This window comes from Acomys minous (genome assembly GCF_964271855.1).
Source record: "Acomys minous genome assembly, chromosome: 19".
Classification (NCBI taxonomy): domain Eukaryota; kingdom Metazoa; phylum Chordata; class Mammalia; order Rodentia; family Muridae; genus Acomys; species Acomys minous.
The window spans coordinates 34,274,499-34,301,681 of record NC_140499.1 but is presented as its reverse complement, the minus strand read 5'-3'; the positions used below and the strand labels follow the sequence as shown (position 1 = coordinate 34,301,681).

General features: G+C 43.6%; 1 protein-coding gene across 2 annotated transcripts in view; it reads left to right on the top strand.

Moving 5' to 3' along the window:
• LHFPL6 (LHFPL tetraspan subfamily member 6) overlaps positions 1 to 27,183 on the top strand; it is a 191,489-nt gene that overhangs the window by 137,190 nt on the left and 27,116 nt on the right. The window lies entirely within an intron of this gene.

Sequence of the window (27,183 nt, the reverse complement as noted above, 5' to 3'; positions counted from 1 at the left end):
AACTTGTCAGAGCCTTCATTTCGCAGCAGGGGCCTTTAAAACAAAGCTGCATTCACAAGGCTGAAGAAAGCATCCTTGCACAATCATATAAAGCATACTCATCACCGAACGCCTGTGACACATCCACAAACGCCTCTCCCAGACAAGGAGATGAGAGAAAGCGAGTATTAGGCCTAGCAAACTCCTCTAGGAGGAGAATCTGAGTTGTAAGCCACGTATAAATTATTTCTTCCACCTCTTCTGGCAGAGCTATGAAAGTTTTAAAAAGCGTGCAATGACTTTATAACTTCCCTACGTTTGATTTATGTTCATGTAAACTGTAAAACGGAGCCAGCACTTTATCTTTTCTTTTAGAACTAAATAATGCATTCATGCATCAAGTAGGTAAATGTGCTTCTGTTTTTCCTCCAGCCACAAACACGTGGTCTTATTGCCCAAACATTTAAGAGTCTGCATGGGGAAAGAAGGGGGTCCTTGTATTTTCTACTTTTTAAAATTAAGTTGTCAGGATCACGGTGGCACTCCGTAAACCAGATGGTGAAGGCCCTGAATATTACGTAGTTTTCTCCAACCAACAGGTGCCAGGCATCGACACTGTACCAAGTGTTGTTCTAGACCCTGGCAAAACTCGAAGAACACAAGGAATACACCAGCTCTCCTGGCTGTTATTTGATGGTGTGACCTTTGTCCGAATCCTAGAGCCTTCTCCGCTTATCTCCCACAGACACTCACGGTTCTCCCTCCGAGTCCCAGTGAGAGCTCCAGTTCACACTTGATTTACTGCCCCTGCTGCAATTCCTACGTGCTCATACTCTGCCTTTGTTTGCTACCTAAAAACACTACGGTCTTGTTAGTGGAGATTTCTTCCATTTGAATCCTCGTAGCCCCCATAGACACTACCATATGACACAGAAGGGACCCCTGAAAGGCTCACACTGTTAACATGTCGAAAGCACATGTAAGGTTCCAGGTATGTGCATAGATGTGTGTACATCCTCTTTATTTCTCCTCAACAGTGCTCATCTGTTTTTCTTTCCACTATCTGGTGAAGCAATATCTGGATAGGCAAATACTCCTGAACCCAGAGGGATGGGTGCACACTCACATCCCTCAGTGTCTACTGTGTCCATCTCTAACCATTCAAAATTGGCTATTTCACTTAGCTCTTTCATCCCACCAACTCAGTCATGGTATTTTTCCAGATGTTTCCACCATGGGTTCTATTACAAAAAAAAAACACCCAACGCAAGTTAAAGCAGGCCAGGCTGGCCAGGCCCTAAGGATAAGGAATGCGGTCTCCACCAAATGCACTGGCCATCTGCTACATTCAGGTTAGGAAAGGGGCCGCTAGACTCAGCCGAGGAGGGGTGCTCTGAATTGTGTTCGCAAGGACAAAGACCACACTTGGCCCATGAATTTTTTCACAAGGCCCCGTAGCTTCACAAAGACATTGATTTGGCCTGGTTCTGGTGAATTATTTACGTCTTTAAATAAGTTAAGATGCTAATTTTCTCTAAGTTTAATTTCCTTCAATCTTTCTAATACTCTCAAGTGTCTAAATGCCAGTGGGTATGGAGACCTTAACCATTAATGTGCAGTTAAGTGGTAGGGCAGGGATTAAAACTGATAGCTGGCAGGATGGCCCTTCCTCCAAAGCTCCCCTAACCAAGACGGTCACAGAACGTTTTGGCATAAGTGGTCAAAATGAGACCACAGCAACTGGAACTCAAAGCGTCATATCTGAGACTCATTCATGTGAACCAGAAACAGGAAGACAAGTGACAGGCGACCCTGAAGAGATCCCTGGGAGACTCATCTAGCATTGTGCAAAAGCAGAGCCTGGTTAGCCCATCTTCTAGCCAAAATCCACCACAAGGATTCTTTCTGATGTAGCTCAGTGCAGTGTTTGAAAAACAGCTTTGTGGAAAATGGCAAGAGCAGTCCCTAGGTTAAGCTGCCACTGAACCGTGCCTAAACTCTGATGGATCCTGGCATATTCCTACAAAAGAATGCCGTGAGACAATGAAAGTAAGCTCAGCATGGTGGGCCGCTCGCTAACACATATTTTGGTGAAATGACCTATAATGGTAAAACAGAAAAATGAGTAGTTTCTGCCTTACCTGTGTAAGAACAAAGACAGGCAGGTGTCAGAAAGATGGTCACCCTGGGGAAGGGGTCCTGATCAAAAGGAACAGAAGATGGCTGCCGGGCACTGGCCATGGCATCTTTTTAATCTGAGTAAAGGTCACACATGCATCTGACTTATGAACACTCTGAGCTCTGCCTTTCTGGGTACACATGTCAGTGCGCATGCTAGATTGCAAGGCAAACACATGTTCATTTACCAACCAGAGAGACAGCGGGAAAAGCTCATTTGAAATATGCTCTCTTTGAGACATGCAGCTCCTGTTTGAAGTTTAAATAGAAACATAATTTATGAATGTTCAAATGTATTTTCCTACTTTAAAGGCAGTAGGAATATTTTCCCGAGTCTGTGGCTCTGTGGTTACGTTTTGTAGTGATTATTCGGCTGCAGAGTTTCTGAAGAGTTGGCATAAAACAGTTCTCAATAAAAGAATGCTCAGTTGAATTAAAATGATTAACAAATGCTGTTTATTGTGCCTAACCTGTTCAGCATCTTTTGTTAGTTAGCATTTTGTCCTTTTTTTTTTTTCTTTAAGTCCACAGGATTTTGTCTCACCTTGTGGCTGGCGCACACAGTATCACTTTGTAGTACATGTAATCTGTAAACTCCCGGGGCAAGGTCAAGTCTATTCCTCACTGACTGCTCTGTGACAGGTGGTCGGCACACTGATGCAGATGCCAGAGTGTGCACCAGTGCTACATTGGCTTCAGGATCCCAATAGGCGACTTCCTATACTTTGTATAACTTTTGGTAAACATTTAGCCTTGTTCTTAAGTTACCTTATCTCTTTAAATGGGGACAATGTGGCACCTGCCTTGGGGTTGTTTTAATGGTAAAAATGAATTAAAGTATAAAGCTCTAAGGACAGTTCTTGACACACATACTAAGTGTTCAACATTTTCTACTTTTAGTCATCATTGAAGTGTCATTGGGATTCCCAAAAGGAAAAAAAAAAAAAAAAAAGGAAAGCAATGACGTAATGGATCCAGGGGGAGCCAAGAATCTAAAGCAGTACACAAAACCTAGTCTGGAGGAAGTGAGATGGCTCACAGGGTAAATGTCCCTGCCACCATGTAAATGGCAGCTCCTCTTGCGTCATTGGGCTAAATGCCAGTCACTACCCACATCAGACTGGAGAAGGCCGGGAAGCATCACTTTGGTACGCATCTTTGAAGATTACATTGAATTTTGCTTCTACTATTTTTGAGAAAAACAAGAGCTACTAGAACATAGGAACCTATTCCACCCATTTACTAGTTCACAGCCCCAGTGGTCACAGAACCTTTTTTGGGACCTGTAGACAGACATCTAAGCTCTCTGTTCTGCAGTCACTCCGAGTCTCACAGCAGGGGCAGGACATCACTCCACCCTAGGGATGCGATCTGGTGACTGAAGTCCGATGAATCATGTCTGAGCACATCACTACTTTAGAATCAATTTCAGGAATTGTTTCCAAGGGGACGCCCTCCAGAGCTCACTAAGATTCCTCCAGATTGCTCCCATGCATTGCAGAAGAATAAAGAACGTCTTTAGATTCTAGTTAATGCACATATATCTAGCATTTTTTTAAAAAAATGATCTTGCGAGAGCTCATGCTTCTTATTCCATTTCTCCAATTATAGACATTTCCCGGGTTGTGTGGAGATAAAAATAACTACAGCGAATCTGCAGTAGCCATTTAGGATGTGGCTTTCTCATGGAACCCTGCCTAGGAGCAGCTGAAGTTCTGTTTTACTTAGAATAGCTACCCATCCCAGGAGGTAGCCAGACCACGTATGCATATGCATCCTCCTGCCATGCTGACGCAGTGAATCTAATGCTCCCTTTAGATATCTCTGGGCCGAGATGCAAACCTCGGATGGTTCCCCGTATGATGGTTTGATATGTAATTTCTCATAATGTAGAACGTTGAATGGAAAGCAAGCCATTGGCCTGAGCCATCCCTAAGTTGCAGTTTTACGCCGATGTGTTCCTTCCCCTGTAAAGCCACGGCGATTTCCTAATTTTAACAGCACTTAGGAAAGGAAGTAATGGAAGCTGGAGAGATGGCTCAGAGGTTAAGAGCACTGGCTGTTCTTCCAAAGGTCTTGAGTTCAATCCGCAGCAACCACATGGTGCCCTCATAACCATCTATAATGAAATCTGTTGTCCTCTTCTGGCATGAAGGTGTACATGCAGGCAAAACACTGTATACGTAATTAATAAATACATCTTTTAAAAAGAGAGAGAGAAGAAAAGGAAGTAACGAAATGTTAACATCTCGTAGGCTTTGCTATGGAAAGCCTGTTGAAGCCTCAGAAGACTGATTGATTGCGCCAGTGGGGGTTCCTTTGGGTAGTTTTGCTGGAAAGCTTTCTCCTTAGATTCTGCTGCAAGAAACAGACCCTTCCCAGGATATGGGAAATCTCTATTGTGAGCCTGAGTATTGTGTCTGGTGGGGTGGAGTCCTGGAAAATTCCTATCTGTCTATATGATCTTTTGTTAGTTTTGTATCCTTATTGATTGGATGGAGAGAAAGAGGGCCTGTTTCCATGAAATAATATTTGGGTTTTTAAAGTATTTCTTTTTTAAGTTATCATACAAAGTGTTTTGATCCTTTGCTCTAATTTGATTCCCCTCATCCACTGCCCTCTCCCATGCCCCTTTCTTCCACCTTTGTCCTGCTCCCTTCTCCCCTCTTGTGCCCTCTTCTGCTTTCATGTCAAATGCATGTGTTCTGTCACACACACACACACACACACACACACACACACACACACACACACACACGCCTTAAGATCTATTCTCTCCTCTTATGATCTGCTTTCAAGTTCCTGAATTGATATTTGAAGTACCAAGTTTTGTTGTTGTTGTTGTTGTTTTGTTTCCTTTTAGATCCTAGACACAGGGATCATGTCTAACTTTAATATTGTTTTCAAGTTCAGTGATGGGATTACAAAAGAATACGGGAGACCACCCTACTTGTGTGGGGAGTGGGCGGAGGGGTTGCTGTCATAGCTGGCCAGTTTTCACCATGGCAATAGGAATAGAATTTTCAGTCCTCTGTGTCCTGCTCGTTTTTTAAGTGAGCTTGCATAATACTGCAAGGACAAAGCCGTTGCCTACTGAAAGCCAAATGAATGAATAAATTTGGCTTCTGGATTTTTGAGCTGTTGTGAAAGAGGTTTTGTTCTTGGCTCTCTTACACCTCCTCCCCTTAAATCGGTTACGATGCTTTTTTTTTTCCCCTTTCAGATGATGTCCTTGTTATCCAAAATGTGATGTATAACCCAGACAGAAAATTCCAACACATAAATGTTATTCGTGTAACCTGGTGCCTGGGAAGTATTTGTAGGGGCTATCTCCTCTTTTAAGAACTTTTAGCTTAAATTAAAACTTTCTTTTTAAACATTTCCTCAGGCATATCATGCTAAGCAAGAGCTGGCGCAGAATTACTGTGCCTGGAACAAAGATAATAAGCTCTCTAGAACCCAGTGGAATATCTCGGATGTTTTTGAGTTATTCTTTTTTTCTGGAAGAGGGGTGAAACTGGAAGGAGCAAATTATTTTGAGTTAATTTCTCTCCTCCTTTACCTATACCATTTCTTTCCTACTAACCAGGTAGCAGTTGTAAATGCTGTCTTCTTGTTATGTGAAGCTATGGACAGTAAGTTTTATCTAATAATTCAATAGTTATGGCAGGAAACATAGAGTCACCACTGTGAGCAGTTAGATGAGTCATTAAAGTCCAGCTTGGCCTGAGGACATGCGTGAGTCCCCCGAGACATGCCACCTGTCACAGTACACTTCAGTTTGAACTCTAAGGTAGCTGAATCCCCACCATGCACAGCGACCAGCATGCTCTTTTTTCCGTAAGACATTCTGCTTGCCTTGAATAGAACAGAGAGAAGGAAGAGGAAGTTTCTCAATTTCTCATAGGTCACCAACCTGGCCAGTTAAAAGTACTAGGAATACAAACCCCTTGATCATTCCAATTACTATTAAAACTTTCTCTGGGTGGGGGCTGGAGAGATAACTGCATGGTATCCCAGCACCCACAAGGTGGTTCACAACTGGGTAGTGGGTGCCAGGAATTGAACCCGGGTGGGTCCTCTGCAAGAGCAGCAAGGGCACTTAACCACGGAGCCATCTCCCCCAGCTTCCCCTCCCCCTTTTCTGAGAAAAGAAAGAGATGTATATTGTGGTGCTTGGTGAAAATAGAGGAAAGCACCAGACCCAAAATAGAATGGGTGCAGACTGCGAGGAGATGAATTATTTATTAGTGTTTTCGTTCCCTGTAATGAGAGCGGGGGGAATGTCTCTGGATATTTATAATTGGCTGTGTGCATGCAGCAATCTTGGAAGGTCTGTTTAAGGATCGAATGAATTGTGCTTAATTAAAGTGATTACAGCGGGAACTTTGTGACATTGCTTTTAATTTGGAAGTAAAAGGATATCTTCATTACTAGAGAATAACTCCTGCCTTCCAGCCCCACAGTCTAGGGCAAGGCTTCTGTCAGCTTTAGTACACTTAGCTAATGCCTAGTAAGTTAGACCACCAAGATGTTGTCACAAACAAAGTAGCAATTGTAATTTATGTACTCAGGCCCATTAATATGTCCATCTTAAACATGGCTATTTTCTTACCATAATTGAATTCTTTATTCAACTATTTGTGGTGTCATTATGGATGTGTGTCTTTATCGCTTTTACTTAAGATCAGTGAATTCCTCCTGTAATACCTCTTAGGCTATTCTACTGTAAAGAGAGAGGGCAATAGAGTGCTGAGCACCATGACCCTGTGTCCCAGACAGGTGCTGGCTACCTGAAGTCCTCAGAACACAAAGACTCTTTGTTTGTTCCCCAGGGAATATGCCATTTATGTGATGCTGAGAAATGCCTTGTTATTTAACAGCCAGTAATTGTTCAATAAATAAATCAACTTTGTAACAAGTTCCTATAGTAAAACTTGATCCACCTTGCATTAGGTTTTATTATGAAACATGGGCCAAAATAGATGCACTCTGTATTGTGTGTGGAGTTCCTTGGTGGACGTGAAAAAAGAAGCAGCTTTTAAACAAGCATTTATTATGTAGTGGAGCTTGCTTCCAAGAGCTCATTACATCTTCCTCCTGTTTGTGCCCTAGATCTTTTTTTTTTTTTTTCAGTTGCAGGTGGATCCTTTCTAAAGACATTTTCTTTAGCAAATATCACGTTTTGATGATATGGCCCAAGTCTTCCCGTTTTCAGTTTCTGAGCTATGTGGCTTTTGGTTCTCTTAGCACTTTACCTGGAGGTTATGAAAGTTAGTGAGATAGTTGTAGCTGAAAATCTGCAAAATGGAAAACTGCTTGCTGTTGGTAAATGCCTCTGCCACCTTCAGGGCGAACATCATGCAGGCGTGTGGCCAGGACAAAGGGTTAGTGGCGAGCCATGGTCAGGAAGCATCAGCTCTTCCAGGAGTCCTTTCTCAGGCATTGAGAGCTTAGGAAAGGGAGAGAGGGGAATCTGTGGGACCCAATGGTGGTATGTACCCCCAAATCCATGCAAATGAATGCAACTGAAGCAGTGAAGAGAACCAGCTCAGAGCCAAATTCTGCTACTGGAAGCAAGTTGGTCTGGCAGCCTGTGGATCAATACCACCCCATGTGGAATCCCAGGACCTGTGTTGACCTAGGGACTCAGGCAGGGGTACACATGGCGCTGATGGCAATAGTGAGAAGCACTTGTAATCTCTGAATTTGCCTCTATGCTAAGGTCTACAGTTGGTGGCCAGCCTTCCCCAGCAGACAACAACCTCAGTCACTTGTCGGCACCATCACAAGTACTTTTAAGGTGATTCATTCGCTTCCATCACAGTGTAAGATTAAAGTCACAATACTTAAGAGAAAGCATTCTATTTGATCAAATACTTTTATATAAATTAATTTCCATGGCATCTTAAGTTTTGAGTATCTTCACTGAGTGCCATGATTAAATTTTAAATGGGCATCTGACTCTTTTATTCAGACACAGCATTTTTAATTGAATTAAAAAGATACTTGTTTATTTTGATGTGGGGACTGACCTGATTCTCACTTTACCCCCACCATTATCAGCGGTGCTGCCAGATCCCAGCCTCTTCAATAAATGCATTTTTAAAATTTTAAGTAAGCTTATTGAGAGTTTTTATAGCATTCATTAATTATCCAAAATAATGAATTTCCTTATTATATTTTCATATGTATTATAATATACTTTGATCATATGCACACTGCATTAGAAGTTGAAATCTTATTAAATTTACAAGCAATGTGGAAGCATTTGAGAGCCTAAGACTGATGATTTTTAACCTTTCATTTGCTGCATTTATACCAATTAGTTATTTTTATAATAGGGTTTGTTTGAATTGAAGCAACTGAGGAGATTAGGAAGTGAAACAGCAAGGGTCAACACAGTTTAAAATGTTTGAAGGATTTGGTAACATTTAGAAACGTTAGCAGCCAGCTGTTGTTGAACAGGGATCTCCACAAGGGAATCGCTGGTAACTTGCTAAATTGCAAACGAGGATAATAAGAATTTTATAAGTTAGGATGTGAAACTTCATTTGAGAACAACTCTCAAGTTGAAAGTTTCACTGTGAACAAAAACCCATATTGCCATTCTTCCCCAGCACAATTCTTCCTCGGAGGGTGCTTTGTTGACTGAAAAGGAAAGACATCCAACCAGACAGCCTCAAGCCCTGGCTGGGAAAGGCCATCATGCTTTCGAAGGCATAGAGCTGAGCTGGACCGAGTCAAGAAAATGCAGCGTGAATCACTTATTGTAGCTCCATTCACTCGGTTACCTCACAGGGTAATAAATCCATGTCAGTCACACCCACGAGGCTGCTTTAATGTCACCCATTGGCAAAAAAAATCAGATGGACAAATTCCTTCCTTTGCTTCAGTTGTGTGAGCCCAGCCATTAAGTGGGAGGAAAGGGCATTGCTGGCCTCCAACAACTCAGACAAATCCTGTGTGTCCTTCATTAGTGCCTTTACCTCCTACCTTCTTACACCCGGCAGCCCCCTAGAATTTATTTATTCTTTGTCTATGTGGCCTTAGTTTGCTGCACCTGTTTGTGTTAGGGGACAGCTGTGCCTGAGAGCTTCCTTTGGGCTGTGTGTTGGTGTGTCTGCCTCTTCACATCGGCAGGTATGCTTACGAGCCCTTCCCCCGAACCTGGGTCGATGCTCTGAAGCTTTCTAGCCACGCCCGATGGACGCACGGTTGATAGGACACACAGGCCAGAAAATGTTGCCATGGGAGGGAATTGAGTAGAAGGTAAGGACAGGAAGAGAGCAAATAGTTTCTAGTGCTTGGCTCTGTCTCTCCAAGCCGTGCTGCGCTTCATCTGGTTGATTGTTTAAACAGCATCCCAAATGCTGGAGAGAAAGCAAAGGTGACAACTTAAAACTGGAGCCATTTATTTACACGTGTAGGTGAATATGCTTTGCTGACTCGGGAAAACAAAAGGCCACCGACTTAGGCAAATACTGTGTAAAGTTCAGGAAGACTTAGTGCGAGTGAAATTAAATTTTGAGAGATGGGGGGGTCCAGTGAGACAGTTAAGAATACTCTCTACTCTTGCAGAGGACCAGAGTTCACTTTCGCAGCACCTATTTGGCAGCTCAGAGCCATCCTAGTTACAAATGATGCCCTCTTTGGACTTCTGCGGGCACAGAGACCCCTAAGTTATAGGGAGAGGGAGTGATTTGTGAAGTTTTCACTGCAATGAAGTTGGTGCACCTGGACTTCATTGCACAATGGAATCAGGAAGTTTTTAAAAAATGTTGGCAGTTATTCATTCATTCATTCATTCATTCATTCATTCCTGGGTGTGTATGTGTCTGTGTGGCCCACACATGTGTGCCCCCATACCATTGCACATGTGTTGAAGTCAGAGACAACTTACAGCAGTCGGTTCTCTTCCACCATGTAGTTTTCAGTACCAAACTTGAGGAGCTGTCAGCCTTGTCAGCAATCATTTTTACCCACTGAGCCATCTTGTTGGCCCCCTAGGAAATCATTTTTAAACATCGTCATGCTTGACTCCCACCCCCAGATGTTCTAACTGAATTTGTATCGAGCATGCCTTGGAGAGTGGGCTTTCAGAAACTCGGGGATTCAGAGGTTCAGTGGGGTCTAAGAGCTGGTTCTGTGGCCTGACCCCTCAAGAGTGAATCTGGAGTGGCCTGGCGAATAATACACAGTGGATGCGACAGTCCCTTGAGAGTCGAAAGGAGTGTACCATGTAGAGGATGAAGGTTTGGTTGTATCAGCATGGAAAACAGAGCTGTGGGTCACTGGCCTGAGACACTGGAGAGTCACCTTACAAAATGTAAAGAGGTTGAGAGAAAGCCACTCTGTGACCAGCTGGCCACCAGGTCTTAAAACATTCACATTTCAAGCAAATTCTATCACAGGCATATGCAAAGCAGCCCGTACCAAAGCAAGCGCAGGCCGGCCGTTCAGTGTCTCATCTAGTTATGGAAAGGCATCAGCTGTCTGCATGTGGAGGTACAGCAACCTTGTCTCATAAGAGGTTCAGTTGAGGCCAAAGCAGAGCATTCGCCAGGCAGGAGTCCAAGTCTTCTACTTGGCAATGAAAACCAGAAATCATCCCAAACCCATGGCTGGGCCCAGATCCAACAGGGGATTAAGCACAAACACCATTTTTCCAAGGAGTATATAGGACACAGGCCTTGCTGGATCTTTACACCCTCAAATGATGGAGGCGGATTTCCAGCAGTTTGTTCATGCATATATTTTGCATGTTGCAAATGCCACTCAATGAGATCCTGGCTTTGTAATTATCATGCTAGCTAACAACACATGGCTTTCACCAATAAAACCTCATTGGTGATGTTTATTTGCTGTTGGCCCACTTCCTGCTCGTGATGGATAATGTAGACAGAGAGGGGCTTGCTGTAGCTGCTCTGGAGTGTGTCTCTGGCTGTGACCTTCTTAACCTGTCGTGGTGTCCTTCATACTGTGATAGCCTGAGGACTCATCTCCATGCGCAGTATCACATAGACTATTCGGAGGGTGTTTAAATACCAGACTTTGTCCCAAGGAAGTAATGGGTATCTCTGAGCTTGGAAAGATTTGAAAGGAAGCAGGGATAACATTCTCAGGTGATGGAGATTGATTTCCCTTTCTGTCTATTTTATATAGACAGATAAAGACATGGGGGAGGAGAGGGAGGGACTGGTTGGATGTTCCTAGGCAAGCCTGGCCAGTGCCCTCATTGTCTAGCTCCCTGGCGACTTGACTTGCCATGTAGGAAAAGCTGCTTGTGCTGTTTCTCACACAACGTGTTGACTGCTGTTTATCCTTATCGCTCAATATCTCCAGATTTAAATGCTAGTCTGAAAATTCTTGACATGGTTATTAAATTATCTTTCTATATCTCCGGGCCTTTGTATATCTTGCTGGGGGAATTCCTTCCTGGGGCCTTTGGCTCGGTGGTTTTCATTACCGAGGTCCCATCTTTGATCAAGAGGAAAATCAAAGTGAGGATTTGAGTGCTGTGGGAGTCGCAGTCCTAACCTCCGCTGGCTGTGAGCTGCTTTCTCACAGGCAGTTCAAAAGGCAAGGAAAGGATTTTGAGCTCTGTGTTTTATTTCTTTTTGATATTGCAGCTTTGGGTGCTGGCTACACCTATATGGAGCTCTCGGTAGCAGAGATATTTTTTCTAATGCCCTTTCCTTCCAAGTGGGCCTCTGCTTTTGTTGCCGAAGGATCCTTTTGCCTTCCCTGCAGATCAAATTTGAGGTTGCTTTTCATGAGTCAGCATTTTCAAGCTCCTCTGCACCATAGACAAGCTAATCCTGGTGCTTATCTGCTTTGTCAATAGAATTCTTGTAGGCCACATATGATATTTAAAATTCTCTCTAGCTCCTCTATTTAAAAAATGTGAGAAAAGTAAGACTAATTTTAGCAGCATTTGGCAACCCAATATATTTTAAAATGTCATTTTAACCTGTAATTAACATGTAGAAGATAAATTTTGTACGTTACATCCTTTTTCCATGTGTCCTTCCATATTGAAGGATAGCATCCTTCAGAATAATAGATGGAGACAATTTTCTTCAGCCAACCAGGAGCTCTCAGGAATAGTTCAATGGACATGCGGATACCAACTTCACAAATGTACGCGTGTACTGGGAAGGGAGAAACTCAGCAATCCTGAGAGCAAGAATAAAGGGGAGGGCAGCCAACGGCCAAACCTTGAGGTGCCAGAAGGAGCAGGGATGTGTGACCCGACTTCCCCTTCACCATGGATGGCTTGCAAGGATTCATTAAGTCAAAGTCTGTAAATTTCCTCAAGCTCTTTGGGGAAAAGGGCCATTTAACTATGAATTATGACTGTGCTGTTTGCATCTCACGCCAGGCGTGCACGGTTAGCAGCATCTCGTGTAAATTACACTGCCTCCAGCTTATCAAGGTGAACATCTCAGCTTGCCCTTCCCTCTTTGACCCAGTAGTAAGATTTACGCTGCTCTGGGCCATTTGAGAAGAGCCCACCTCTTTGAACTGTGTTTAGAGAAAGCAGAGCTTCCACGTGCACCCCCCTTGCTGCAGGTGTTTGCTTAAGGGTTTGAGCGGGGAGGTGAATTTGAGGAACAGGATTTAGTAAACTTAGAAAATGAATTTCTCGTTTTCATCTTTCAATTTACTGCATATCAACTTTTGGTCTAAGAGCAAAGCATATTAAGCAATGGTGGACAAGTTTGATCTTCAAGAAAGTGCTTAAGTTTTTCCAAGGCTTCTGTAAATCGGGATTATCAGCTGTGTGGCCTAAAACAGTGGAAATGAACACCCTCAAAATCTGAAGAGAAAAAAAAAAAGGTGCTGGATGAGGCGTACGCTTCTGAGGAGTGTAGAGAGGAGCTTGCTCTTGCTTCCTCTGCAGGCATGACTCTAAGCTCCCCCACCTTATACAGGCATCTTTCTCTATCTCTGTCTTACCACGTGGCTGCTTTAATGTAAACACCTTGTTCGTACTGTAGTAAGGACCTGTGTCTCTCTCTCCAGTGTGACGTCATCTTAACAAATGACACCTACAGCAACCGTTTGCTTTCATCCACCCATCCAGGTCTCCCTGTTCATTTCAACCACTGAGTACTTTTCAGTCCTCTCAATAGAACAGCATGAAGCTATAGAAGTCTGTCCTTGTTGCCCAGGGTTCCTTTCTCTAGGGAAGAAGAGAACCCCAGATTGAGAGTTGAGGATTGAACCCAGGGCCTCACAGGTGCTAAGCAAGCACTCTGTCATTGAGGTGCATCCCTGATCGCGACCTTCTAACATTCCTCTCAGGCTAGAAAGAACGAGGTGAGTTTCGGGCATCCTGTTTGCTGGGTGGCAGCAGGCAGGTCTGCCAGCAAACCAGCTCCTCCTCAGTGGGGCTTCTCGTCATACTCCTCCAGTGACAAAGCCTTAAAGGACCCTGCCCAAGTTCCTGGGACAAAAATGCAAACTCACTTATCAGTCCCAGGGAAGTAGGAAAAAAAAGGAAAAGGGTATCACTCATATTCTTCGATGCTGGAGGATGAAGGCCTGGGCAGGAATCCACAGAAGACCCCCAGGGAGAATCCTAACAATAATTCCTTGAAACAAGGCTTTAAGTGGTCTCGGCTGATCCATATTTTTAGAAAATTGTTTTGACTCAGCCTGCCTGCCTGTAATATCACTGCCAGAAACAGCAGTGAAAGAGAGATAAACACGCTGTTGCAATCTCTCTTTTTATGCCTCCCATGAAGCCCTGTGTAGTACACATCTCACTTGACAGCCTTTGATTAGCAGATGCTGGGTACTACTCAGAGGAAGGCGCATCTCTCTCAGGTGCGGCTGTCTGGTCCTAAATAAGCCGGGGATTTGCCATTGAGGATAGTGGGTACACTGGGGCGAGCCTAGGCTGAGCCGTCTTGCCACACTTGGGAGAATCTTCTCTTTGCAACCTTGTAGTGGGATGCTGGCTGACCAGCTAGTGTGTGCACGAAGAAGTCAGGGTCTTTTTTTAGGGTAGCCGTGTGTGATTCTAAACCTCTTTAAATATGATACAGTCTATGACAGTCATATCAGGTACTTGCGTCTTTTCTCTGAGACATTGTGGCATTTACCAAAACACAAGCTTTGGACAAAGAATTTGAGTTCGTTCTGCTTCTGATGTTTTGTTGTTGTTGTTGTTGCTATTGTTTGTTTTGATTTTTTTTACTACCAGCAACTTGAGCCTGTCATTTAATCTCTTCAAGCTGCAGCTTAGCTTCCTCCTGCTAACACCAAGTGACATATATACTTATGGAGATGTGGGTGTGGTGCCCAGACTCAAGAAGGCACAGACTGAACCCAAAATATTTCACTGGGGTATCAAATTTAGCATTTGGAGAAAAATAGCTTTACATAGTAAACAAACAAACAAAAAAAAAAAACAAAAAAGCAGGATTTTCTGTGCCATAAGAAAGATATTTCCACAATGATTTTCCAATAGATATAAGAAAAATAAATGGCCCATGCTCTTTTTCTTTAGGACTATTTTGATGGCAAATTTGAAAAAGAACCATTAGGTCATTTTGAGGATTCCTTTTAGCTCATATATATATATATATATATATATATACACACACACACACACACACATACATATGTATGTGTGTGTGTGTGTGTGTGTGTGTGTGTGTGTGTGTGTGTGTGTGTAGTGTTTTGAACTTTGAGTCAGTATCTGGTATTCATGTTTTTGTCTGTGCAAAATTCATATTTAGATATTTAGATCTTTAGGCTATTGATTCTGGGCCTGGAAAGATGGCTCAGCAGCTAAGAGCACTTGCTGCTCTTGCAGAGGACCTAAGTTCAGTTCTCAGCCCCCACATGGTGACTCACAACCATCTGCAACTCCATTTTCAGGGGATCTGCCACCCCTTTCTGGTCTCCAAAGGTATCAGGTATGCAAGTCGTGCATATAATATGCATGTAGACAAATACTCATACCTATAAAACAAAAGAAATATTTTAAAAATACTTTTATTATGTTTCTTTTTAACATATGCATTTATATGATTACACGTGAGTAAAATAAACTATATACAGCAGGAAGAACCATAAGAAAATCAGGAATTATATGAATGTTACATTCATAGTGATTTGGCTATTTGTATTTGACAAACTTGAAGTAAACATCTTTCCTATCTTGTTGGGTCTAATTTCTGAATGGATATTAATATCTATCATATCTCATCTCTATTAATTTAAAACATCTATCTTGATCTAAAAACATCTAACCCCTAACCTACTAAGCTTAATTGAAAGACTAAACTATCTGTTCAAACCCATGAGAGACTTGAGTGCAGGTTAGCAGCTTCCAAAATGAAAAAATGGTAGAGACAGTTTACTACCTGAACAGTGGCTGTGCTGTGTTTTAGTGAATTGATGACATTTTTAAAGAACCGGAGGAAAACAGATGAGGTTCTTACTTTCTGAAGTCCCATAGAGTAGAAGGGGAGAGAGAGAGAGAGAGAGAGAGAGAGAGAGAGAGAGAGAGAGAGAGAGAGAGAGAGAGAGAGAGAGAGAGAACTTAGAGTACTTGATTGTGTTGCTCACCTGTGTGCCTTACAGTGCACACCAATAATATTACAAGATGTTCAGATTTTCTAATATTTCATTGGTGAAAAGGGTAGTTTATAAGTAAAAATAATTAGTGACAATTGTATATTTTAATTTGAAATTTTCGTTGAGCTGGGCGTGTTGGTGTACACCGTTTTCCAGAGACAGGCAATCTCTGTGAATTCAAGGCCAGTGAGTTCAAGGACAGCCAGGGTTACACAGAGAAACCCTGTCTTGAAAAACAAACAAACAAAAACAAAAAAAGTGAAACCTGTTATAAATGTCTTACATATCCTACAAAGTAATGGATATTAATGTAATAAAGTCTGTTTGCTGTTTCCACCTGCTGCGTCTGAGGTTTTTTGGTGTTTATTTTTCCTCCTGCCTTTTAATTCTTGGTGGACAAAATGAACCTGATCAAAACCTGAAAGCTAAATAATAAGATTTTAGCACTTGATGTGTGAGTTCAAGTTGTTAGTGAGGTGTGAGTTTTGTTTTTGGGGCTCCACAATGTAATGAAACAATCAAAACTGAAATAAGCTCCTACAGTGGAATCCACCAGAAAACTCGAGTGATTATCTCTGGAACATGGCATTCCTTTAGTGGATTCCTCTGCTCAGCTCTCTGCTGTCTCTATTCATGCTGTTAGGATATCAAGACTGGAGAGGGGACATTGGTAAAACACTGTGTGGCACGTACCAGGCCCAGGGTTCAGTCACTATCACTGAAAATAAACAATCCTGGGAAGGGACATGTTTTCCTCCACTGGTTGGTCCTCTCCCCATGGGCCTGTTCTGAGAGATGCTCTATCTCCCGTGCCCTGTGCAAACATAATGGGCCACCAGCCATGAGGCATCTATTATGTGCTATGCAATTGTATACATCTCTCCAGTGTCACACCAGCAGCAAGTTGTCCAGGTAGCCACAGTCACAATGGCCTTGAGAGTAATCTTGAGGTTTAAGGGATTGATAGATCTAATCCAGATCTTGGCCACACCCCTCACCCTCAGGCCCCAAAGCTGAAGTAAAATCTGGCCAGGCCCCTTCTTCATTTATCCTGAGTAATAATTAATGAAGTAATGCTTATTGCGGCCTCATAAGGCCCAATGCAGGCATTCTTCTCTATTTTCTTCCCATGTAACTTAGTTGCTTCAATCCCACTGGGTCCTCTGTATTGTCAAGACAAGGAAGGTACTTTGTGCGGTCTGTTTGGAATCAGAGCTTCTGGCTCTTATGCCCATCTCCATTTAAACGAGACACAACTAACTCCTAGATTTGCACCCATTCTTGAAAGAGGCAATGTCACAAGACCTGTTCTCCAGAGACAGTCCAGGAACTGATTGGCCCTTGATCTCACCACTGAGGTCCCTGGTGTCAGTTAGCCCAGAGATCCTGGGAAGATTTGTGATCAGTGCATCAGACCTGACTGAGGCTGCTCCCACGCTCAGAGTGGGGGAGGGGGGGCCGGGTGAAGGAAACCGAAGTGGTTGTTCATCAGGAATCAAAGCAAAGATCTGGATGTCTGGGAGGCCGGGGAGGGCGTTCTGCTTCCCAATGCTGAGTGATGCTGCCTGCTAGACAAGACACATGGTGTTATCTGCCCTTGAATCTCAGCATTTTGCAAACCCGTCTTATAAAATGATATACCGTGAACGTAATACACACACATCCCTTTCATATAACCACCATCCTACAAATAAAAATAAATGTTCTTAGCATCACCCTCACTTTGTCAGAATTTCATGAGATGGGAGATGTATGCCTTACACTGTGCTGGGGCCTTAGACATGTTTTTATCTAGCCCTTACAATAACTATAGGAGGCATTGGTACATCCATTTTATGAAGAAAAATCTGGAGCTCAAGTTAATGTTTGCCAGTATCTAGTAAGCACCAGGCCAAATAATTTGAATACGAGGTTGTCAGGCTCCAAAGCCCCTGTCCTAACAGTTTTACACTGGAAAATTTTTCTGTGGCTGGGCACACACTGACTGGAGCACTGTTGGAATCAGCAGTGCATTTTCCAAGCAAAGGGAGAATGAGCCCAGAGTCTGCAGTGCCCTTAAGAGTTCAGATTTTGTTTTTGTTTAATTTCTGAAAGGGAATTGTTGGAGCCTAGCCCTGTTTTTTTTTTTTTTTTAATTTGCATGCCCAATTATGATGGTTGAGTTTTTTTACAATCATTTTAAGAACAGTTCATTTTGCACAAAGCCACACAGGGACCTTTAAGGGAGAATACATGTACTTAAAAGCCAGCTCTGCTGTCATTCTGGGCTTTCTGAAGTGTCTCGTGAACTCCCGTTGGTATTTCTGGGTCAGAAAGCCAAAGCAAGATGTTTCTATTTTAGTATGCAGGATAGTCATTTGGGAAATGAAAAAGGGTGAGAAGTTGTCCTTTCTTGAGGTTTGTGCATAAATCATTTCCCAAAGTTGATGGGTCCCAGTTTCAGTGCCTTCTGGGCCAAAGGACAGATGGCAGTATATGGGTAATGACAAACTTCTTGCATGATGCCAGATGGGTGTGTATGAGACATGACAAGAATTCTATTAGTTGAGGCTTGATGCCTACCATAACAAATACTCTTACCCCACCCGACCCCCAAAAGGACAGATTTCCAGATCCATAGAGAAATGGGAAGTTGGTAGGTAGATGATAAACAAATTCTGAAAACCTATCAATCTTAGATCCACTGTGGTAGGTGAGCAGATATTTGCTGTGTATTTCTTTCAACTCTTCTATGGGTTGGCGCATTATAATACCATGTTAGGTGGGGATGTAATAATTCCTAGCCATAGATGTGTGATTGGCTCTAGAAATTGTATTAATCACGAAGACATGAACAGGCAATAAAATATTTCTGCTTTTGATGGGATTATATTTTTGCTTGTGTGTTCACTCTAAACTCACAAGCACCAGTAGGCACTGATGAAAAATCTGAAATGGACAGGTAGTGGCTGAAGCACTCGTGCTTCTCCAGTGGCAGCATAGTTGTTAGCACCATTGACATAATTACCTACAATACACTGTTCATACTGAGCCACTATTGCATGCCTAGCTCCAAGCAAGACAGTTTTAAGCCTTTAGTTTATTTCTAACAGCAATGCTGCAGATTTAGGTACCATACTGAAAGAGAGATTATTAGGTCTAATTGTGCCTGAAGAGCTGAGCTCAGGGAGGCCGCATAGCTAACTAGGGTGGCATCAGATTCAAACCTGGCAAAGAGTACCTTAAAAGGCCACTGCTGCTCCATGTGGGTCCTAGCCATCAATTTCAGCCTCATCAGGAGCTATTCCAGAGCAGCAAACCAGAAGCTGCATCTTACCAAGCATCCTCAGTCCCCAAATACTGATCTCATGTATAATACTATTCTATACAGGAAATTGGAAACTACTGTGACTTTGCTTTGACTCCCAACACAGTTGTGGGACACCACTGGGTCAGTGGAAACACTGTCTCCCTTGTCTCAGAGGTGCAGGTGCAGCATTGAGCATGGTGAGCATTGTCCAGGAGCCTTACAGTGACGGCCATGAACCAGATGTGTCAAGAAACAGCTGTGCCCCACCTGCACATCCCTGTAAACCTTCTGGTCATTCATCTCTGTGGTAGGCGGTGCTTAGGTGGCTCCATCTGCTCTGCCGCATCAGTTCTGGCTTTACTTGACTCATATAGAAGTAAAACAATCGCAAGAAAAATAGGAAATAAGCAGAAGGCAGAAGCATCAGAGTTTCATCTTCTGCCCCCCCCCCACAGAAGGGCTGTCATGCCCCAGGTGCCTCATTTGCACTGAGGCATGTGTGGCTGATGTGACTTTGAGAGCAAATGCTGAGTGCTCAAGTTGTAGAAACACTCCTGCTAGGGACCTCCCTGTTTTTCCTTCTAAGAAGAGAATGTTTGTTGACAGACAAGGACATGATCAACACCCCGCCAGTGGGTATGAAGACACGCCCCCATCCTCTTCTGCATGCAAAGTTAAGGCTTCCCATTAAGACCATTCACTGACTCTTGAGATCGAAGACTATGCCCCTTCTTTACAAACGCCATCTCTGTCAATCCTTGCAGAGGTCAGAGGTCCAGGGAGAAGCTCTTTGCTCATTTTGCAGATCCCGGAGAAGTGGCTGATGGAGCTGAGGCGCTTGGAGCCTGGGGCTGGGAAGATGAAGCCTTCACTCACCTGACAACTGTCCCCACCCAAACTTCATCATCAGAAACAACCATTATTATTATTATTATGCTTTGTACCAGTGATTGCCTGGGAATCTGGAAAGAGAAAAAAAAATGACAAGCCACTCATGGCTGAAGTTAGCTTGTGAGTTCTCTCTGTGAGCTAAGAAGGCATCCTGGTGCCTAGCACACTGTATCTGTCTTTTGTGTCTTCTGTCACATGAGCTGGGAAAGGGAGAAATGAGGGTTGATGGACGATTTTGAAAAACATGTTAATCAAGAAAACGCAAAGTCATCTGCAAGATGAGTAAACAAAAAAGTCTGTCTGTGATTTGATGCAACATTGGTGTCAGTGCAGAAATGACCACATTTTACTTTCTATTACAGTGCCCAAGTGTTGCTTGTGGTGACAAAGCCTGCTGCTCACTGCAATGCCTGCAGGTACACTTTCTGGACAGAGACTCTCTGTGTCCTAGAGCTCATTACACTGGGGTCATTGCGACCCAACAAAGCAGGAGTTGACAGGTTTCAAGGGGCCTGTTGCTTTTCTTTGATTGCCGGCCACTTGCTGGCTAAGGGACATGGGCTATTGCATGTAGATTCAAAGGGTGGGACAGAGAACACTCGGCTCTTTGGGGCCTCGAGGAGATTGAGGTTTGGAGCACTGGCTCAATACTCAGAACATTAGATGTGTCTCCTGGAAACACAGCAGCACATTTAGAAGTCCAGGTCTACTTTGATAAGCTTTTGTATTAAATGCAGGCAACCATATGTCTCTTATTATTTATTAATTATGAATTGTTACATAATTTCCAAAGGCTTCTGGAAGTGCCAAATAATAAAGCTGCAATGACTTGATATTTAACAAATAATATAAATGAGTGCTTTGAATGGAAGTAATCACAAACACATGAGTTATAAAGCAGAAATAACTGTAATGCAATATACAACCTTAAATAAACCTTAGTGTATGCAGGAGCTCCTGGGACAAGTGAAACCCGAAGCTCCCTGCTGGGCAGGGCAGCATGGGGAGGCTGAATGCTGCCAGTTCTAGACCTAAACAACTTCATGATGGAGTCTGAGCAACACCCTAAGGAGTGCAAGGGTGACCAGCCTGGCTGAGATGACACTTGGGTCTCTTAGTCCTTACCATCAGACTATTGAAACCACAGACCCCAAAGAAATGGGAATTTCTCCAGGAATCTGATGCTGGGAGAAGCGAAAGGGAGAGGAGGAATTTTTCTCTCAGAAAGAGATTCCATGGGGTTCTAACAATTTGTCAGACCACCTTAAGGATGAGACTGAAGCCCAGATAGTGGTGGGTCAGTGGTGGATGGGACCATGCCTTGACCTCTTAGATATGCATATGCTTAGCCCTCTATTTAAACCTTAGTCTCACCTCAGGACCCCAAAAATGGACTTCGGGGGTATCCCAGGATCTCTCTTCCTCTCTTCCCAATGTGGCCACATTGACTAAGTCTCCTTTTTCTTCTTTCCACTATTAAGTTGGGTCTTTTGATTGGCTTATTAAGGCCCAGTGGTAACCAAACTTGGCTAAGGTCATGGAGTGTGACTCCCCCCCCCCCCAAATTCAATAACAAAAGTAGCTCTGTCAGAAAGAATCCGTCTTTCAGAAAAATGCAAATCTCAAGGCGTAAAGACCCCAGTGGTCGATGCAATAATGCAATAGTCACGGGTCTCCAGGACTCCAAGGCTAGTCAGCAGTAGGTGAGACATTGGGAGTTAGAGCGACTCAGGGTAGAAGATGATAGACCCAAGGCAACATGTCCCTGGTTTGACTTCATGCTGTGTGAGTGGACTTATGTCCAAGCATTGAGAAGAGGGAAGAGCCCTGGACTGTGACCTCAGAGCCCTGCGGGTAACCTGAGTTCTCTCTTCTTGCGCAAGCTTCTTACATGCTTGTGCCTCAGCGTCTGCTAAGCACTCTGAGGCCATGGCTCACAGGAGCCTAACCAACACCCCCCACTTCCTATACAGTTTGCCTTTCGCTGCACGTTTGGCGTCTGAAGAGTGAGAACACTAGAGCTTGCCAGCGCTCCCTCTCTGCGCCTTTTATTCTGTTACGTTTTGTAAAGGGGTCCTTATCTGGTGTGGAATCAGAGAGCATCTCCTACACACATTAGCATGTGGAGACTTAAGAGATGGAAGTTTGCCAACCCCTTCCAAAGGATAGTCCAGATAGCTGGCTACAAGCTTGAGCAGCCTTTATGAGAACAGTAAAGAAACCACTTTCCCTCAGCGCTTGCCACAGAAAGGGAGATAAAGGGGCTGGAAAACAGATGAAAGTATCCAAAAAACATAAAAGATGAATTGATGGGAAAGGCGGGTGTGACCACTGAAGGGGCGATGGGTGGGAAAAGTCACACTATTAAAAAAAAATGCTGGAAAAAAAAAAGAATGGCTCAATAGTCATGGAAAAGAAATGAGAGCACATAAAAACTTTCAGGAGTAGCCTGGAAAAAAAAATAATAAAGGCTTTATGAGTTTAACTTGAGGACTAGTTCTTCCCACCTGGGGAGAGTAATTGGCAGTGGCTGACTAGAGGTTTGTTTTGCCTTCTTGGCAGGAGCTGGATTGTTATGTTAATACCCCCGGCCAAGTGCTCAGTGCTGAGTCTGAATAAAAGAATTCTGCAGCAGGGAAAATTCCCAGCCCCAGGTTCGCTCTTGAACCGCTGAACTCTTCACTGAGTTCAGACTTCAGAATCAAATTCTATGAAATAATTAGTGTATGGCAGACAGTGCTAGACTTTTGTGGACACTAAACCAAGTACCAGAAACTCTACAGTGGGAGTTTGTGGACAGATGAAGTGTCCACCCTGAAGAGCTCACTGAGCCAAAGGGTAGACTCGTAAAATTTTCATTATTTTAAGTTATTTTTTTATTGCACATGAATGACTGCTTTGCATACATATGTCTATAATGCCCATAGAGGCCAGGGGAGAGTATTAGAGTCCAGAACTGGATTTGCAGATGATTGTGAGCTACCATGTAGGTGCTGGGAACCAAACCCGGGTCCTCTGCTAGAGCAACAAAAGCATTAACCACTGCACCACCTCTCCAGTCCCGAAAGTAGACTTCCTTTTAACTTTAGCCAGCACCACTCTCGAGTGTCTGCATCTTTGCATTTATCAAAGGTCTTTTTTTCCATTAGCATTGGCTTCCTTTGAAAGGTCAGTCCACCAACGTGGCTCTTAAAATATTTTAATTGTCCTTGAACAGAGTGCACCTCAAGCCCTAGATACTCAGGGTGGAATAGCCTAATAGCCAACATATTATTCAGATGAATTTGTTAAAGTAAAGAATTATTGAGTCACCTAGGTTTTTTTTTTTTTTCTTGTTTTTTATTCCTTTTTTTGGGAGGCGGCATCTCTCTGCAATCTACAAAATGACCCTATTCTCGCTGTGTTGCCCCCTTGCCTCAGCTGAGTGCAGCGAGGAGGATAGGTGAAAAGAAAAGATTCATCTAATTTTATAATTTGTGACTTGCTTGTGACCTCTTAAAAGTCGCAGAGTCCTCTGGGACTGCAAAAATAGATTCCTCCTTAAGCCCAAGTGGGCCTGCCTCCCATCTTTCCCAGCATCTCACCTCCCTTAGCACTTCCCAAAGGCAGCTGCCCTCTCTCACCTTGCCCCTTCTCACTTTCCCTCCTGACTACACAGTTTCCCACCCCCCCCCCTCCGCCCCGAACATGTGATAATGAAGCTTTTTTTCTTTTCATGATTTCTTTTTTTGATGTGGTGGCAAAGGAACTTATTTAAAATCAATCCCGGATGGTAACAAGGTCTATAAATATAGTAGTGAAAAATCTCTATAAGTAATATTAAGTTTTGTAAGCAAGGGGTGCTATGGAGCTGTTTTCCGGGTGTCCAAATTAAGCAGCCAGAACTTTCAAAACCTGTGGAGTCGCTGAGGTAGCACTTGAGCAAATGCTTCAACTGCGGCCCCCATTTCAGCATTAGGTAGTGTCTACTGTCCACAGGGACAAGAGTCGGGGCTCTCAAGCTGTGCTTTGACTGAACATTCTGAGGTTCCTGCAGTAGAGCTGGGTGGTGGCAGGTCTCTCTCATTACAAGACGCTCTCACTGTCCCATTTAGCCACTTTTATTTTACAATGTGGTACATTCTGCAGAGACCATTAAATGCTGCTTAACTGCAGTCCACACCTTAAGGGCAGCTGGTTGACATTTGAAGCATCTGCTCAGAAACCCATCCTCCGAGAGAGGTCAATCAGCACTTTAAATAACCCTGACCTAAGAGCTCCCCACAGAGCTATCTATCACTGTCTGCCCTTCCCCAGAGCTTTAAAAATGAGCCCAAACCTTACTCAAGGTGATGCTTAGTTGAACATATGCATAATGTTTGAGCAGTATGAGAGACTATAAAACATTTGTATCACGTATCTCCTGTGAGTGAGTGAGGAGCAGCCACGGGACTCGACCATACTAGGGAACTTTAGAAGGAAGCCCACGGACTTGAAGGTTTGCAGGCCCGTTGGAAGGTCTAGGAAAGTAAAGGTCAGAGAAGAAGATTTGAAGAATTCCAGAAACCAAAGGGTCGGGGATCAAACAAACCTGATGTGGTAGTGCCTTGATGTAAAGCCAAGGCTTAGAAGCCCTTCCCCCAAATCTCAAGTCCGTAGCCGCCTGCAGAAAAGGCTTGCATCTGTCCACACCTGCCAGGGGTAAGCACGCGGTTATCCTTATCTTCTCACCTTCTAGGTCCCCACAGGAAGGCGTCTCACTGAGGCACTGTGACATGGAGCTCTTGCCAACAGGACAGTTTAAAGAACAGATTTTAGAGTTCCTACCCACTGGCCTTACCTGAAAGGAGGCAGAAGAGTTGGGGTGACTTTATTTCAGAGCAACACCAGACCCTGCTTGCAAGTCCAGGGAGCCCCATACCCTTCTGAAGTTTGTTCTTCCCTCTAGAGCAGAAGTCTGCAGCACCATTCTAAAGAGGCTCTCAGTTTATCAGATTATAGGAACGGCAGACCGCAAAGAAATGGGAATTTCTCCAGGAATCTGATGGTGGGAAAGGCCCCACCAGAGTGGGAACTTGTCTCTCAGAAAGAGATTCCACAGAGTTCTCACAACTTGTCAGGCCCACCTTACAGGACGAGACAGAAAGGGTGAGTCAACTGTAGGCAGGACCACACCTTGACTGGGTCTGCTTAGATAGGCATATTCCTTAGCACTCTATTTAAACTTCAGCCTCTCCTTAGGACCTCTAAGACTGGAGGGATCTCTTTCTCCCTGTTCCGGTGTGAGCACATTGAATAAATCTCGTTTCTCTGCTTTCCACTATTTGGCCTTCTATTTATTTTTTTATTTTTAAAAACTTAATTAATTAATTTTTTTTTCTGAGACAGGGTCTCTCTGTGTAGCAGCCCTGGCTGCCCTGGACTCAGTTTGTTAGACCAGGCTGGCCTCAAACTCACAGAAATCCACCTGCCTCTGCCTCCAGAGTGCTGATATTAAAGGCGTGCGCCACCACGCCTGGCCCTAATTTGGCCTTTTACTCATTGGGAATGGATGAGTAGATCTGACTTGGGACAAAGGTTATGACCCCAAATTCAATAATGTTTCCACTGAATGGGAGAGAAGTATAGCCTGATATGACCTAAAGTTTTCTGAGTCTTCAGTCTGATACTGCTGCCATGTTTTGAAATCCAAATAAAGCTGAGTGCTTGATGGACTTGCCAGGGTCCTTTGCTGTGAGGCAGAGTTGCGTTCTTGACGGTTCTTGGTTCTCCCCGGCCAGTGCAGACATTTACTGACCATCAGTGCTCACCTCCAGATCCTAACACTTGTGCCACCAGCTTACCCAGTCTTCTAGAAACATTCCTCCAGACCTTTACAGTCTACATTATCCTTCCCTTAGGCAGACTGTAGTAACAGATGACAAAGCACAGCCTGCATGAATATTACCATAAACATCCACATGAGCTAGTGAACTCCGTAGAACAACTGCTTTCTAAATGGGAGCATATGCTTGGAGTTGTTTTCTGAAGTTCATGCATAGGGCTGGGATGTGGCCCAGTGAAGGGAAGTTTGCTTAAAATTCACACACAAAAGCAGTGTGAGTTTCCCGTGTACAAGTGATGGCTGATTTACACAAGTCTGCGGTTCGTGGTTCACAAAGGCACGCCAGGATTTTGCAAAGAAACTGATTCCCAAGTGCTTTGTTCTTTGGGAAAATGGCTGGTCTCCCTCCCACATATGCAGGATGATACACATACATAGCTAAGCGCGCATCAGCTCCTCTTTGTTCAGGGCCCAAGTCCAGCTAGCAAACCACAGGACCAAGACTCCACCATTAGTATATTAGAATATTTCTTTCCAAATTAGGCAAGGAGCTACAGATGGCTTACGTGGTAACATTTTTTATTTTTTAATTTGACACTAGAACAAATTCTAACCCAAACATTTCTGTATTGTTATCCTTTAAAATTTACAAAAATCTCAAAAAAATGGGCATTACTTATTAAAACTAAGTTTCATATCATGCTCTCATATTGCTTATTAAATATGAGTGGATTCAATTTGTACAAACTTTGACATCCTCATTAATTATCTTTTTACCTAATGGTGGAGAAAGCTAGCTTGGGAAATATTTCCCCAATGGGAAAAGGCGGAAGGAAGCTGACCAGTAGGGCAAAACCTTGCCTTACTGTGTTGTGGGTGATGCTCCATGTTACATTGTGGGGGGTGTCTGTCTTCATGGCTTAGCACAGTATTGGTGGTAGGTGGGAGGTGGTGGGGGAGGGGACAGGCACAAACAGTTCTGCCCTGGATGGAGACTAGAGAAACAGATGATTTATTCACTGGGATGCAGAGCAGAGCAGAGCATGGTCAGAGAGACAGAAAGGGTTCAGTGTGTCAGTGTTACGACATGTCTCATCCACGTTACTGTATAAAAGGGTGTTCCCAGGTGGGGCTGCTCACGTAGTATCCCATAACTCTCATTTTTGCCCATCACACAACTGTGCATTGGCGCTACCGTCTCAGCATATCTGTGTTGTGCCTGGTGATAATGCCTACTGACCAGTGTGGCCAGATTTCACTGTCAGATTAGCTTACAAAGTCCAGTGGTGAGAATTTACATCTCTTTCAGGCTCTTGCAAACCCATACCCAAAATGAAAGACTCTCGGAAAGCAGTTAGCACAGCCTGCTGTTTTATAACTTGGCTTCCTTTAAAACAAAGCCACTTTCTCCAACATTTCGGTGTTACGTGTCTGTGAAGCGCTAGAC